At 49.1% G+C, this 16,484-nt stretch overlaps 2 long non-coding RNA genes across 2 annotated transcripts in view; one reads left to right on the top strand and one right to left on the bottom strand.

Annotated features, from left to right (window-relative positions):
- LOC142002192 (uncharacterized) overlaps positions 1 to 12,859 on the top strand; it is a 40,128-nt gene extending 27,269 nt beyond the window's left edge. The window contains exon 2 of the long non-coding RNA XR_012642625.1: positions 12,633 to 12,859. This is a non-coding gene — a long non-coding RNA (uncharacterized LOC142002192). The remainder of the gene's footprint in view (positions 1 to 12,632) is intronic.
- LOC142002191 (uncharacterized) lies at positions 2,278 to 13,511 on the bottom strand. Its single transcript, XR_012642624.1, has 3 exons — positions 13,203 to 13,511; positions 5,804 to 5,871; positions 2,278 to 5,232 (listed from the first exon to the last, which is right to left on the bottom strand). It is a non-coding gene; the product is annotated as an uncharacterized LOC142002191 (long non-coding RNA).
- Between the last annotated feature and the right edge of the window lie 2,973 nt (positions 13,512 to 16,484).

Here is a 16,484-nt window from a genome sequence, read left to right on the forward strand (position 1 = left end):
GGCCCAGCGAAGAAAAACGTGTCCGCTGTGACGCGTATCATGCGTGAGACCTCTGCCTTCGAGGCCCCTTTTAGCAGGCAGTCGCCCAGATATGGGAAAAATAAACACCCCCTGTCTGTGCAGGTAGGCTGACACCACTGCCAGGGTTTTGGTAAAGACTCTGGGGGCCGGGGAGAGGCCGAACGGAAGAACCCTGTGCTGGAAGCGCTCCTGGCCGACCGTGAAGCAGAGGAAGCGTCTGTGTGCCGGGTGGATTGTTATATGAAAGTAAGCATCTTGCAAGTTGAGTGCTGCAACCCAGTCTCCATCGTCCAGTGCCGTGAGTATCAAGGCAACTGTGATCATCCGAAAACGTTGCTTGCGCAAGTAACGGTTGAGGCCCCGAAGATCTAAGATGGGCCTCCAGTCTCCTGTTTTCTTCTCTGGTAGGGAGTAGCGTGAATAAAAACATTCCCCTGGAATTATTCCGGCACTCTTTCCACCTCCCCTATGAACATAAGGTGATTCACCTTCTGCTTGAGCCTCGTCTTGTGGCAGCGTCCCTGAGGTGAGGCCTGGTGGGAGGCTTCGTCGGTGGAAGCGACTGGAAGGGGATCACGTAACCTGTGGCTATGATCTCCAGCACCCATTTGTCTGTGGTGATCTTTTGCCATTGGGAGTGGAACGGTCCGAGGCGAAGATGGAACATGAGATGAGTGGCATTGAGCGAGGGTATTGATAGTGCAGCCCCCGACATACCCGTCAAACTTGTTGCCTTTGGGCCTGACCTGAGGGCGTAGGGCTTTGTTGAGAACGTCGCCTAGGAGTTCTGTACTATTGCTGCTGTTGATAGCGCCCTTGGCCGTAGCCCCGCTGATATTGAGCACACTGTGGTTGTAAGCGTAGCGTCTTTGCTGAGGATAAAATCTTTCCCTCCCGTATGGGGGAGTATAAATGCCCAAGGTTCTAAGTGTAGCACTCCAGTCCTTACTGGAGTGAGGGACCGAGTTGGTTGAGTCTGAAAACAGCTTTTATGTATCAAAGGGAAGGTCCACGATCTTCGCCTGTAGGTCCCTCGGGATACCCGACATCTGGGGCCAGGATTCTCTATGCATGACTGCTGCTGTAGCCGTTGAACGTGCCGCCGTGTCCGCCACGTCCAGGGAAATCTGGACTCCCGTCCGTGATGCTGTGTAGCCCTCTTGAATAATCGCCTTTAACACCGGCTTTTTGTCTTCCGGAAGTGAATCCAGTCTTGTGTGAAAGCCACCCTTTTAAACAGCTCCTGAAACTGTTTAAGGTCATCCGGGGGAGAGACATCCTTGGGGGGCCATGGCCTTATCTGGGGAGGATGAGGAGGAACCACTAGGGTAAACCTCCCTCGAACCCTCGGGCTCCTGCGGTCGATGATACACTTGCTCGCTGGAGGATTGTGAAGGAAAGTCTCGGGGTTCTAAAATTAACTCCCCTTGAGACAACTGTGTTTCCGTCCCCAATCGGGAGTGCCCACGGGGGTATTGAGTGGCCGGGGGGTCCTGCCCCTGGGTGTAGGCCTGTGTTGTCTGTGTCCAGCATGATAAGGACGACCATGGCAGCATGGGCAAGGGTCCAGGGATGGAGACCTAGACCACTCACGGGGTGTGTACCCCCAATGTCTGGGAGAGCGAGACCTCCGCGACGACACAGGTAGAGGTGAAACTGGCTTGTGATAGTACTCTAGGGGATCCAATCCCAGAAATGGTGAAGGTGGCCCAAGCCATGGTGACATTGGTTGGAGGAACGGAGAAGGAGGTTCCGGATGGGCCGGTGGAGACACAGGCCTTCGGTGCGGCGTGTGTATCACAGGGGGAGGGCTTGGTGCTAACAGCAGCACAGCCCTGTCCGGAGATGGACCGCGGTGCCGGGCTTTTGATTTTGCCTTACCCCTCCCCTGCGGGGCCGGCACCACCCCCTTCCGTGCCAGGGATCTCGGCCCCGCTGTCAGCGCCGCGCTCGGCACCGTCAGCTGCGGTGCTGCGCAGGTATCCTCCTCCGGTGCCTGCAGGCTCCGTGCCTGGCGCCCCTGCACCGTTGGTGCCGTGGGGGCCCGTGCCGCCTGTGGCGGTGCCGCCGGGTCCGGCGCTTGCCTCGCTGACACTCTAGGCGCCGCGCGTGCAGGCTGTTGTATAACCGAAGGCTCAGCCTCTGCCACGTGCGCTGCCGCTTGCCTGAGTATGTGGCTGGGGGCCGTGTGCTCCGCTCGTCCTGCTCGCTGCAAACGCCGGCAAGGATCGAGCCAGGGAGAGTTTCCTCCGTTTCTGCACCGAGGGGGTCAGAGAAAACTGCCCTCCTCTTATACAACTCAGAGGGCCCTTCTGGGTGAGGCTTCTCCGGCAAGTCCGGCTGGAGAGCCTTACTAACAAGAGCATTTTACGCCTCATCGCTCTGTCCTTCCTGGTCCTGGCTGTGAGCTTAGCACAGTGAGAACACTTCTGGGTAGCCTGTGATTTCCCCCAGGCATCGGATGCATTCGCTATGCCCCACGGAGGCCGGCATAGCTTCACGGCATGACTCACGCTTTTTAAAACCTGAAGAGGCCATTGTGGTGAGTCCTTTACTGTTAATAGGGTACTTAGCTCTTAATCCGTGCCTTTCCACCCCAAATAGTGATCACCGGCCTGCGGCAGCGGGCGGCCTAAATGGCCTTCACGTCCGCTCTTCTCTTCTCCGCTCCTCTCTTTTTTTTTTTTGTTGATATTCTTTGTCTTTGCTTTCTCTCTCTTTTTTTTTTTTTTTTAAATAACCAAAAACAACGAATGACACGTAGAAAAAAAACACTATTTAATCTGACTCTGGCCTTAGCCTGAGTAGATTCCATCTGCAGCCGATGGTGGTTGAGAAGGAACTGGCAGGGACCGGATCGCGCACGCAGCTGGGGGCGCGCAGGGGGGCGGCGCGTGCCGGCGCATGCCCGATCCAGGAGAAACTGCTGGAAGATTTCCGATCTGTGGCGCCGGGTGAGCCTGACACCTATTGTGGAGCACCCACGGGGACACTCGAAGAAGAACCTCATCTACGTGTCTGGTTTTTATGCTGTTTGCTCAACACCTTGCAGGGTGAGACATTTTGCTTGGTGTGATATTTTTGTGCACTTTTGCTTTGTGCTATTTACTGTTGCAAAACTAGACTCCCACACTTTATAATGCAACTAGCAACACAAGAATGTTTCCAACTGCAGTCATGTTACAGCTTTGGAAGTTTCATACAAAAATGAACGTTAGGGGGAGCTGAAGACTGGTGCATGAATGTGACTGAGTTCTTCCCATGCCTTCCCACTGTTGCATAGGGGACAAACATAGCTCTCCCTTCCCTGTTCTTTGCATGTCTTCTGTGTTAAGTTCAAAAAATTTCCTCTCTGAATAATGTTCTACAGAGAGAGTCTTTTGGTCAGCTCCTTCCGTGGGTCTTCCAGCTGCCCAGTAGTACGCCTGCCATGTCAAATGTTCTCACTTTGTTCTTAATTGTGCCATGCCCTGCACAATTCTACCTTCTTTCCTGGATAATGTTAGCAATAAGGAGTCACTGGACACTGTGCTGAATCCGGACGTTTGTTACAAATCCACATACATTGTTGGTAACCATGGGGACTGCATCTCGGCATGACAGGAAGGTTTGTGTTTCCCAGTGACCCTGTGAGCTAGGTGTGAAGACATTTGAACTCCTGGTTCACAAACCAAACACGTTGAAGGGAAAAGATGAGTTGGAAGGCAGTGCATTGGTGTTCCATATTGGGGGGTTGAGTGACTGGCCAATATTTTAGACGTTCAAAAAAAAAAAAAAAAGTCAAGTTTCAGGAGGACAGCAAGACAGTCATTTTGGCAGACCACTTAAATTTAAGTGCAAGTCATCTCTGGGGGACTACAAGCTCGAGAGCACAGTTAGGTAGCACAGCCATTTTTTTCCCTTGTCTTAGGGTGTTTTACTTTTTGTGTGGGTTCCCCATTGACTGCTCAGGGGAATGGATGTTGGGTGTGGTTTAGTCATCTTCTCCACTGCGGAGGTGGAAAAAGTACCCAAAAAGTTTCTTGAGTAAAAGTGCAGCTGCTTTCACTTCTGGGTACTTGGAGTACAATCTAGATGTGATGTGTGTGTTGTTCACTTCTGGGTACTTGAATAAAATCTAGATGTGACTCTTTGTGCGTGGGTGTATATGTTCACTTCTGGCTATCTGAGTACAATCTAGATGTAACGTGTGTGCGTGTGCGCGCGCGCACACGTTTTTACTCAAGTAGTTTTCCAGAGGGACACTGATAACTTGTGCTTATGTCCCCCCCGCACACACTCTGCCAAAGCAAATGCACTTTTACTCAAGTAACTTTTGGGATACTTTCCCCACTTCTATTCCCCAGATGCAGTTTCCCCAGACAATGGGTTTGTCTTCACGATGCAGTGGATCAACACTGCAGCAATTCCATCAGCAGTCAGTTCATGACAAATCAACCTCCAAGTGCTCTCCTGTTGACTCTGGTTCTCCACCAGGACAAGAAGAGTAGATGGCATCAACAGATGAGCAACCCCCACTAACCTCACCACGTGGAAGACACCACACTAAGTACAATGACTTCAGCTACAGGATTTGCGTAGCTGAACTTGTTTATCTGAGGTCAGTTGGGGGACATAGTGTAGACTAGGAATCACTGTGTTTCTGTGCATAACCATCCTCGACAACTGGTGATGTCACAGACGTAACTTGCCCTTACTCCCAAGCCTGTGGAGTTAGGGGTGTTTGCCACATGTCCAATCTGAGAGTTGATTCCCTTCCCTACCTTCTATCCTCCAGCCATTACTTGGGCAGAACTCCCTTTGACTTCAGATGGAGGATCAAGTCAATTAATGATGATAGCACCATCTCTTGCATTAAATATTATTTTCCCTTTAACTCAATACAATGCATAAATCAACTGTGCTACTTGGGATTTATATCAAAATAACCAACAGCAGAATATGGTCTGTTGATGGCCAGCAACTAAATGCTAAGTAATCTGGAAGAAGTTTTGAAGTTACAGAGTAACACAGCTACCCTCTAAGATTCATAGGGGCAGGCTATTCCATAATTGTCCATTTGGAGTTTTCTTGAAGCTTGCTCTGAGACATCTGGTATTAACCAAAGTTGGAGAAACAACTCTTGACTAGATGGACCGTTCATCATATCCAGTCTGCAGGAAGTCCTGTGTTCCTGAGTTTTTGTACGTGTTTGCAAATTGCTGTGGATACCTATGCACCGTTGTAAATAATTAAGAAGAGAAGAAAGAGAAGATGGGATTAAAGAAATGCGAAGGGGGAAGGAAAAGAAAGGAAACAAATAGAATATTAGAATTAATTGGTTATTTTAATTAGACTTGTGCATATTCAGTCCTGTGCTTTACTTAGTATGGTTTATTATATATAACCTTGTTTTTATTTTGCATGTCCTTTCCACTTTGATCTTGTTAGATGCGGCCGAAAGAATGCTTTGCTGAGGGCAGATTGGCTCCCCGTTGCTATTGTGCTACAGAATTGCCCAACAGTTGCACAACATATTACCACAGCTGGAAGTTATGCAATTTAAATTAGTAAAATATGTGGCAGCACAACCCAGCAGCAGCACAACCCATTATTCCGATGCTGACAACATCACCACTTCCAAGCATTCACAAATAGCAAGCTAAGTATCCCAAAAATAAGGAAATGTGCTTAAAAAAAAGAGATTTTTGGAAATAGTAAATTTGGGGTTCTGTTATATTTGCCTTCTGGTTTTTGAGCCTTTAGGCTTCATCTTTTCAATATTTATGGCTTAAAAACTTACCTATTTTTTTTTTTTTAAAAGGACAACTAAGCTTCTCACACCATGAGATTACTCCAGGAGCTAGGCCCCTAAGAAAAAACACAAAGTATTGTTAGACGCACAATAAAGTTGTGAGAGAACAGAATTTCGTAATTAACAACCTGCTCCTCTGCCTCTGACTCATCCAGTGACTGCCTCACTGAGGAACAGCCACTAATGAAGTTTGAAAAATCAGCTGTTTCTAAGGTTGTGGCTACACTAGGACTTTCATCAGTGAAACTTTTATCAGTCAGGGGAATGACAAAACTGTCGTCCTCACCGACATAAGTTACACCTACCTAAGCGCCAGGGAGGACAGCATTATGTCAGCAGGAGAGTGTCATCTGCCAATGTAACGGCCATCATTCATTTGGGGATGATTTATTTTTTACAAAGGCTCAAGTTTAGACAAAGACTAAGTGATCAACACACAATAACTTACATATTTTATACTGGAAAAAGTATCTTTTCTCCTCTGTGCTTTAAACAGGGTTTTAGGGGGGTCACAAGAAATGCACACTTAGAGCTGTGGGAGGGAGGGATTATCTGTCAAAGGATTTGTTGTACAAAGTTATTTGTAGTTTTCAGGGTTAACGCTGATCTCTCTTCCACTATCATAGCTCCACTGACTCTTGAAAGCGGACAGTCAGGGTTGCACACCTCCTGCAGATGGCTTTGCGCAGGCCCACATCCAAGCTTCATAGTCCACCCAACAGCAGGAGGTTGGTTCGTCCATCTCATGATCCTTGTTACCATTTTATCTGAGCACCTCACCAAAGCTTTTATCCTCACAGTCCCCCTTTGAGGCAGGGCAGTGCTACTGTCCCCATTTTAATTATGGAGAAACTGAGGCACAAAGCATTTTAAGGTTCAGAGGTGAAAAGTTACTTAGGTGCCTCATGAGATTTTCAAAAGCATCCAGGTGTCCAACTCCCCTTTAAATCCAAAGCCAATGAAAATCTGGCTAAGTGCCTTGCCCAAGGTTACACAGGAAGCCTGAGGTACAGTGCACACATTTAAACCTAACAAAAAAGCAGTCGTGTAGCACTTTAAAGTCAAACAAAATAATTTATTAGGTGATGAGCTTTCCTCGGGCATACACACTTCTTCAGAGCTGGACATTTTTCTGGAACTATTTCCAGAGCTGAAGAAGTGGGTCTGCCCCACAAGAGGTCATCACTTAATAAATTATTTTGTTAAAGTGCTACATGACTGCTATTTTGTTTTGTGAAGATAGACTAACGCAGCTACCTCTCCAAAAACATTTAAACCTGTTTCTTGCAATTCCCAGATCACCCACTCCATAGTTACTGGGTGATTCTTCCTTCCTACATGATGGATCTTTCCACCCTTCACGATGACACAGATCTAGAGACCACAAAAACCTCATGTAGTATGAGGAGATTATTCCAGGCCTGAGGCCACAGCCTGCCAGTGACCTGAGAGTGGATTTTTTTCCTTCTGAAATCCACTTCTTTGAGCTTTGTGACTGGGGAATGCGCCCCCACCCTGAGCTCATTGTCCAAAATGGCTTGGAAACCATGTTTACAAAATCTTTGCACTTTACTTTGAAAAATGAGCAATAAATATTAGCCATGATCAAATTGATATCTTGTCATCATCCTTTGTCCTTCTCAAGCACTCTTTTCACAGGACTGCTTGTCTCTGCAAGTATACTGTGAGGTCCAGCACTCCTCTGTCAGAGCAGTTGAGTGAAATTGAGCCAGCTGGAAGGGGTTGAGCTACACCTGGGCCTTTAAAGGCTGCTAGGGGCCTGGCAGAGGGAGCATGATGTGACAGGACCCAGGTAGTACCTCAGGAAGAACAGCAATGGTGGAGAGGAGCTATCAGCTAGGGCGGGTCCCTAGCAAGGAGCAAACCAGGTACCAGGGAGGCAGCCCTGTGACAACTGAATCATAGACTCATATCATAGAATCCGAGGGCTGGAAGGGACCTCAAGAGGTCATCAAGTCCAGCCCCCTGCCTAAAGCAGGATCAACCCCAACGAAATCATCCCAGCCAGGACTGTGTCAAGTTGGGACTTAAAAAACTCTAGGGATGGAGATTCCACTGGGCTTAACTCCAGGAAGGAAGCCAGCTGAGCTGACTAAAGCCACCAGGGACAAGGTGCCTCAATTCCTGGGAGGGGTGGCCTGAAACCTGAGAATGGGGGGTGGTGAAAGTAACTGACATTTCTTATGGGTATTGTTGTACTGTAACCATCCCTGGCAGGAAGGGTGCTCAGAACAGCGGGGATGGGAACCGGAGTGTGATACAACAGTGCCTGTAAGAAATTTAAGTGCTGGAAGGTGGGGGGGGGGTCAAGATGGGGTGGGGATGCAGGATTCAGGACAGGGTATGTGCAGGGAGGGAGGGGGCAGGAATCAGGGCTGGGTGTGTGCTGGGGGAATGGGGAAGGAGTCCAGCGGGGCAGGAGACAGGGCTGGTTGTGTGCAGTGGGGAGGGGGGCAAGAGTCAGGGGCGGGTGTAGCGGGAGGTTGCAGGAGTCAGGGCTGGAAGGCTGACGGACTTGCTGGGCTCCTGGGCAGGGTGGCGAGGAGGCCAGCTCCACACTCCCCGATGTGGTGGGGCTGAGGGTAGCCAACCTTCAGTACCAGCCAAAGCGCCCCCTCCTGCTCCTGCAGCCAGCCCTCAGCCTTACCTGGAGCTGTAATTTAGCAGGTCCAGGGCTCCAGCCCTTTTGAATCACTGGGCCCTGGGATACTGCCAGACCCACTCTGCTGCCTGTTGATGGGCCTGGGTAGGTGTGTAGGGGGAGTGTGCAAAGGAGGAAGTCTAGGCTACCTTATCTGGCAGGGGGACAGGTCCCTACCCCACAGTGCCTCTTTGCGGCCAACGGTGCTGTGAGCCAGCTGCATGGGGGCACAGCTGCAGGTAAATGGGCAGTGGTGCTGTGAGACCCCCCCCGCCTGCTGCGCCCTCTCCTGGCTTCTTGCCAGGGGTCACCAGCAGCAGTGCATGCTGGAGACTGTACATGGAGTGTCCAGCGAGCAAGGGGCTGTAGGACAGGCATGGACAGACCGGGAACCTGGCTGGGAGCATACACACCTCCTCCAGCACGCAGCAGCTGGCCGCTTTACCCCACCCCCCCGCCTCACTCTGTGGCATGTGGGGTTGCAAGTAACAGGTAAAGCAGGAGCCTGGGAGCTGTCACTGGGGCACATCACCTTCCAGGCACACTGCCTTCCAGTCACTCCTGCCTGCGAGCAAAGAGTGAGTGTTTTCTGTTTGCTCATGTCTGACAGAGAATCAATGAACATGCTGCTGGAAAGAGACTGGGCACGGCTGTAACACTCTTGGCCCATAGCTGGAAAGCTGCTTGGCAATATCCGAGGGGCAAAAACCCATTACAAGTACTGACAATGCAATACCCCTCCACTGGAATATTACCACCCCGGTTGCACAGATTGGAACAGGCCCAATTGGGGGCAGGGACAGGGGAGGGCCATTCAGCCTTGGCCTCACGCCAAAGGCGGGGGGAGGCTCACATTGAGACGCTGGGGGCAATTGATAAGTTTCACAATGTGGATTTATGCGTGTCCTTCAATAATTAGTTCATTGGCACTGAAAAAGGCTAGAAAAGCAGTTGTTATATAAAAAAAGTTCAAATGAGCTCACTCTTTTGGGTTTTTTTTCTTTATTTTGTTTTCATGTGTTATCAGGGTTTTTTTAATTTTATTTTATTAGGCCTTGGGGCCACAAAAGATGGTAGCAGCCAGGGCCTTTCTGGACCTGTGAGAGGGCCTGCATGGGAAACCAGGTAGAGAGAGATCAGGTCAAGTGACTTGCACCAATCTCACATAGCTCCTCCTAGGCAGAGCTAGAAATAGAACCCAGCAGTCCTGGGTCCCCCAAGTTGGTGTTCATTGGGGTGATTCAACCCCACTCAGGAAAGAAAAGATAAATAAACTCACAAAAAAATAAATGTGCCGTCAGTTCCTGTGATATAAGCTGTGGCAATGGGACAGGAGCCACTTTCCTAAAGAAAAAGTAAAGTTTCTAGCTCATGTGTCTGTGAGGAAAATGTGGAGCCTAAAGACTCAAAGTGCAAAGGCCGAAAGGCCACTGACTGTTGTGGTCACAGATTGTCATGAGATTAAAGCCAATCTCATGATTTTGTAATGAGCCTGACGCAGGATTTTTGAGCATTTGAGCTTGGCACCACTATTAGTATGGCTCCAAAGCAGCTGCTGCAAGAGTGCCGGTGCATTTAGCAGAGTGGCATGGGACTACAGGGACTTTCAAAGGCCTTCAATTAATGTGTTTGCCGTGCAGCTAAAAGGAACCTATGCAGAGCTAGGTTACCCCACCTAATCCTGTGTTTTAAAGCCACAACAGCAAAGTCAACCAGTAGCTAAGTCTCCCTTTTACAGCTGGAGGCAGTGCATGTCCATAAAGGATCTATCAGCCCAGAGGGGTGAACTGTTTGAAGCGATGCGAATAAAGGAAAGGCACAGAAAACACAGTAGTTGTCTCTCTTCCATGATTATAGTGCCAGTGAATCTAAAAAAATACATCAGTTACCTGGTATGATGCTAGCTGAGTTTGCAGTGTGACTACAAATACTTGAGTAATAAAAATGCATTATGGAAACACCCGCTAAAAGTAAATCTCTCTCTAACCAATTAGAAATGCAATTCCATGGTCAGTCAAAGGCTGGTTGGCTCGCTCACAGCCACATGTCCTTGCAATAAGAGTTTATTTAAACATTCAAACAGGTGAGCTACATGACTCATGAGCAACATGAGGCCTTCTGGATCCAGGCATGTTCAAAATGACTCACTGTATATTGGAAGCTCCATTCCCAAAGCCTCACAGAGTCAGCTACATACAGAAGGGATAAGTGTACATCCCCGCCCCCCCCACCCCACCAAGCTGGGCTGGGACCGGCGGGGGGATCAGGTAATGTGCAGTGAATCATTGGGATCAGGTTGCATAGCAGAGATTCTACATGCAGTAGATGCGGTCGCTTTCCAGGGCTCTGGAGTGGAGGGGGGGGCGGGGCAGGAAAACTGCAAAAGCTCCCTAAAAGATGGTGTCTGCATCACGGCCACCCCCCTCCCCAGAGCACCTAAGTGATGAATATTGTTAATAAGACACATGAAACATGATCCCTGGCTAACCTGTGTTGAGACTGACCTAAGCCTGAAAGCGTGAACAACTACTGCCTGAAACAGAGAATCCAAACTTGAGTAGTAGATACATATTCAAAGAGCTGCAATGCGTTAGCATGGGTAACACCTGTCAAATTAGGCCAAGGGACACCAGCCTGTCCTGGCTGCCCCATGGCTCACCCCTTAGCTTTTAGGCACAGTGAGCATAGGAAAGTGGCCAGATACCCCAGATATGCAACATTAAAATAGGTGAGGAGAGGAGCATTACCAGAGCGGATCCTCCACCCCATCAGAACAGGAACCAGACTCAAAGTAAGAAGAAGGCAATTCCTAACCCCAAAGGCAATCATTATCTGGGTGCTGGCATGCTAATGAAAGGTCCATGACTGAGAGCTCTGGACACCCAAGTTCTCTGAGTAGCCTAAGGAGCAGCACTGAAGCCACCAGAGAAGGAACAATCTCTTGAAATAATTCAGTCTCCCTGGTTCGTTGCATCCTTGGCCTTTCCCCTGCTGTCAGCAATGGGGCCGGGGGGGGTGTGAATTTGAATTCCAATGGTGTTGATTTTGTGCTGTGGATACCTCAGCTGGGCCCAAGACTGAACCCATAATTAGGGATGGGGAAGCCAACTTTTTAGTCAAGACTGTGAGCTCAACTCTCCACCCCATATTACCCACCATCCCCATAACCCAGGCCCCCCACTTCAGCTATACTCACTGCAGAACACAACATGAGCTTTGATAAACAAAAGGCTGGCAGGACAGGCCAAACCCTTACAATGGACCAACATGACAGTGATGGACACTGCATCCTTTCAGGTGTGTTGCACACTGGGTTTCCTCAATCCTGGTTCTCACTCAGCTCTTTCTGCTTTCTTCTTTTGAACTCTTCTTTTTATTTCCCACATTTCATACCCCTGAGTATGCCCTGTGGACACCCTGTGCCTGTTTCCCTGCTAACTTCTGCGTGCCTCTTCCTTCTGTCTCACTCCCACTCTTGAATATTGCATACAGATGTGGTCATCTCATCTCAAAAAAAAGATATATTGGCATTGGAAAAGGTTCAGAAAAGGGCAAAAAATGACGAGAGGTTTGGAATAGGTGTCATATAAAGAAAGATTAAAAAGACTGGGACTTTTCAGCTTAGAAAAGGGAAGACTAAGGGGGTTATGATAAAGGTCTATAAAATGAAGACTGGTGTGGAAAAACTGAATAAGAAAGTAATTTACTTGTTCCCACAACAAAAGAACTAGGGGGGGTCACCAAATGAATGGGTAGTGGGTTTAAAACTAACAAAAGGAAATTTTTCTATACATAGTGCACAGTTAGCCTGTGGCATTCCTTGGAGGAGGAGGTTATGAAGACCAGGACTGTAACAGGGTTCAAAAAAGAACTAGATAAATCCATGGAGGTGAGGTCCATCAATGGCTATTAGCCAGGACAGGTAGGAACAGTGTCCCTGGCCTCTGTCAGAGGTTGGAAATGGATAACAGGAGAGGGATCATTCTGATGATTCCCTGTTCTGTTCACTCTCTTTGGGGCATCGGGCACTGACCACTATAGGAAGACAGGACACTGGGCTAGATGGGCCTTTGGTCTGATCAAGTGTGGCTGTTCTTATGTACTAATATCAGAGTACTTTACGTTCTATGTCTCTCTCTCTCTCTCTCTCTCCAGCTACCTGCCTAGCTCCAGCAGGGCTACCACAACTGCTTATCTCCAGCAGCCATTCCTAGCTACCCTTCTTCAACTGCCCTGGAATAACCTGAGCCCAGCAGGTCAACTTGTCACCTCACACCCAACGTGCTGCTGGCTGACTGGGCCACACCACAAAAGGATGGGCAGTTGCTCCATACGCACTCTGTTAGTACCAAGTGTTTCACATAAACCACCGAACAACTGTCTGATGTTGGTGTCTTTGGAACATGCTCCAATATCTCTTTGCTGAATTTCAACACTGGTTGACTGAATAGTGACAGAGAGAGCCATGTTAGTCTGTATTCTATCAAAACAAAAAAGCAGTCATTATTTTGTTCATCTTTAAAGTGCTACATGACTGCTTTCTTGTTTTGGTTGACTGAAGAGAGACTTACTGAGCCCCAAGCCAGAGCTAAACCAGACTAGCAGGTCTAATATCCCATCTGGGGACAACAGCAGTGACACTTACCCATGCCCCAGTATGTCCTAGTGCAGGGCAGAGATAGGACAAACAGCACATCAGTCACCACCAATCATCATTCTACTGACCTTTACCTTCTTCACATCCTCAGCTCCCTGCTTCTCGGTGATCCCTGTTGGGTCAGCCTTGTCTGAAACCCTTGGGTGGCTGCTTGTCCATTATCCCACCACTGAAATGCAGCTGCTTCTGGGGTGGAAACATGCCAGCCACTCTCCACTGCCAAACTGTGGGAGGGAATGCCAAAAACATCATAGTCATCATATCTAGCTATTTTCTCTGGGTGGGCTCCACAAAGACACCTAGATCCTATTTTTAGACACCACTTGTCATCCACAAAATGCCAGCACAGGTGCCACCAAAGCCCTAAGCTCACTTGACACTAAAGTTTTCCTCCTAGCAGCCATGGTGCAGCTTCCCTCTAGGCACCCCTGTGCCTGGATCCTGCTTGTGCCCCAGTACCAATCACAAATAGGGAAAGACTGGGTTTTGCTTCCACTAAGTCATAGGCAGGGCCTGCTCCAGTAGGTGTCCACTGAGCACACCCAGGAGCGGGTCCCTCAGGTGAGTTCACATGAAACAGACGGGGAAGCGGGGACACAATCTCCATTTTCAGGTTTAGACTAGTGAGCAGATACTCACCCATGGTATAGAAGACCCCACCTCAGCCCCCCACTTCCTCCTGGGGTGTGGGGATGGGATTTGGACATGGGTCTACCAAGTACCATCTTACATGACAGCCCCAAACCTCTAGGCTGGACAGTCATTCTAACTAGCTCTCTGGCCGAATTACTATTTTTGTTTAACTAAAGTGGAACGACATCAATAAGGTAGCAGAGATAGGGGCCTCCCTGCAAACCAGACAAAGGTACCTACCTCGCTCATGCACTGTGTGGGAGCCTAGGCATCTAAGGTTTTGTGGGTGCATTGTTGTTGCTGAGCTTTTTCAGACCCCTTAACGTTAGCTATCTGTGTCAACCCCTGGCCCTCTGTGCTTACTAAACAACAAGATGACTCTGATGCTTTAAGCTGGAATGTGGCTGTGGTGTAGGGACTCTGGCAACCACGAATGGTCAAGACCTCGATGCCACAGCACAACAGAAAAGCAGCAATTTCAGTGCCAACAGCACCCCCCAAATCCTTCCTTTGCTAGCTCAGCAAACTCACAGGCTTGAGGACCCTGGTGTTCTTTGGACACCTCCCTAAAGCAGCCACATGCAGTCTGTGAAAGGGCACAAGCAAGCTGACAAAATTGCCTCCCTTCCACAGGAGCTGAAATGGTTTTGATAGTGGGGGTGCTGACAGCCATTGAACCCAGCCAGAAACCCTGTCTGTAAGGGAAAGTACTTGCAGCCACAGGGTCCTGCAGCGCTCCCCATATCCCCTAGTTCCAGCACCTATGACGGGGCTACCCATCTCATCCCTCTGGTGTGTTATTTCAGCCAGGCCTAGCCCAACGGTCTCTCCGCTTGCAGTCTTCTCACTGGCATTACACCTGGGCAGGAGTCTGATCTCATGAACTTAAGACTGAAGAGTGGGGAGCCGCGATATGTTCCATTCTGTCACCCGCAGGGCACCTGATCTAGCTAGTAACTGTACACCCCATGGCCTAAGACTGACCCATGCTGCGGTTACATGCCCCAGGGCTACCGTGATACATAACCCTGCGCTGCACAGCATGGGAGGAGATCAGGCTCTACCAGGCTCTCCTCTGCCAGATTCCTGCCGGGGAACGGTTTGTTATGTGAATCACTGCACATTTATTTACAGCTCTCCCCCTGTCGAGGGAGCATATTTTGCAGCGGTGCTAAAGCAGGAGAAGAGCTCAAGCTATTTTAAAATTGCACTGTGGCTATTTTCAGAACCGGCCTCATCCTCTTGGGCTTTGAACTGGCTTCCAAGTTCCAGGCATTTCTCAAACTGGGGGAAGTTTGGGGAAGAGAAAGAAGAAAAAAATTCCCAAAGAACATGCAATTTACACTCAGTCACCCTACTGCCACTGAAGTCAACAGCAAACTTCCCCTTGACTAACATGGCCGACACCCAGCTCTGATAAATAAATAAAGGCAAGAACAGGTGGAGAGGAGAGGCTGAAGAGGTTGTAGGGGAAGATATCAATGGAGGAAGAGGGATTTCTGAGTCAGTTTTAAGGTGTGAGTCAAAGGCCAGAAATCCGTGGACAAGAATTGGAAGAACACTCCCATGGAGGACTCCTGGCTGGAAAGCATGAAGCTGAAACATGGCAAGAGTCACCCAGATCTGTAGGAGAGTGGAGTAGGAGAGGGGCAAATGCATGGTGTGATTAAAGCAACAGGAGAAGAAAGACAGCTGCGGCCAGGCCCATGGATGGGGGAAGGAGGGTAAGGGCAGACATTTCACTGGGGCCCAGAACTCCCAGCTTCTACTGCTGCCACCACTACTGAATTGCCCCTTTGAATTGGGGACCCCTCTTGCAGGGGTCAAGCAGAAGAGGTATATTTTGAAAGGACATATCCTTGGGCTCAGATAGGCGATACCATGCACATAGGGATCAGCCAGACCCTCAGGACTGCCCATGTCTCTTTCAGCTGGAGCTGATCTATTACATGATTATACTAGGATTCCTACAAGTGGACTTTGATCTGTCTTAAGGCCAGTTGGTGTGCTCTGGAGGCCAGCAGTTGTCTGTGTAATCTTTGCTGTGGTCCACAGAATGGAGTCTTGTCAGACCCAAGCAGTACCAGATGGAACTGTGGATGTTATGAGAGAGGTCCCTTTCTCAAACGCAGGGGTCTCCAAACATGCAGCTGCCAGGACAACAGCACTGGAAGCAGGTCAATTATAGAAAATAATAGCAGTTTTGTACATCAATCTAAAGACAGAAGACTATGCTTGCCCTCAAGCACTCTCAGTTAGCAGACAAAGACAGTAAAGCATTCAAGAAAGATGGTAACTGGGCGTAGTCATCTTATCTGAGGAGAGTGCACAGCGAGGTAGGCAGGAGCTCAAGGGGAACCAAGAGGTGCTGGTGTGGTGGGAAAGTCGGTAGACGGGGCAACGGAGAGGGAAAATGCAGTGGGTAACACTGTGCAGCCAGGAGAAAGAGGATGGAGAAGAGCCTCTTGTACAGGTTTAGTTTGGTCTTTGCTGCATCAGATCCTGGTGTGTGCGTTTTTCTGTAGATGCATGGACCTGCTGGTTTTTGTTAAGTTCCTTGTGGGAAAGAGAAGTTACTCACCTGTAGTAACGATGGTTCTTCGAGATGTGTCCCCGTGGGTGCTCCACAATAGGTGTCGGGCTCGCCCGGCACCGCAGATCGGAAATCTTCCAGCAGTTTCTCCTGGATCGCACATGCGCCAGCGCGCGCCGCCCCC

The sequence above is a fragment of the Carettochelys insculpta genome, chromosome 27, assembly GCF_033958435.1.
Source record: "Carettochelys insculpta isolate YL-2023 chromosome 27, ASM3395843v1, whole genome shotgun sequence".
NCBI lineage: Eukaryota > Metazoa > Chordata > Testudines > Carettochelyidae > Carettochelys > Carettochelys insculpta.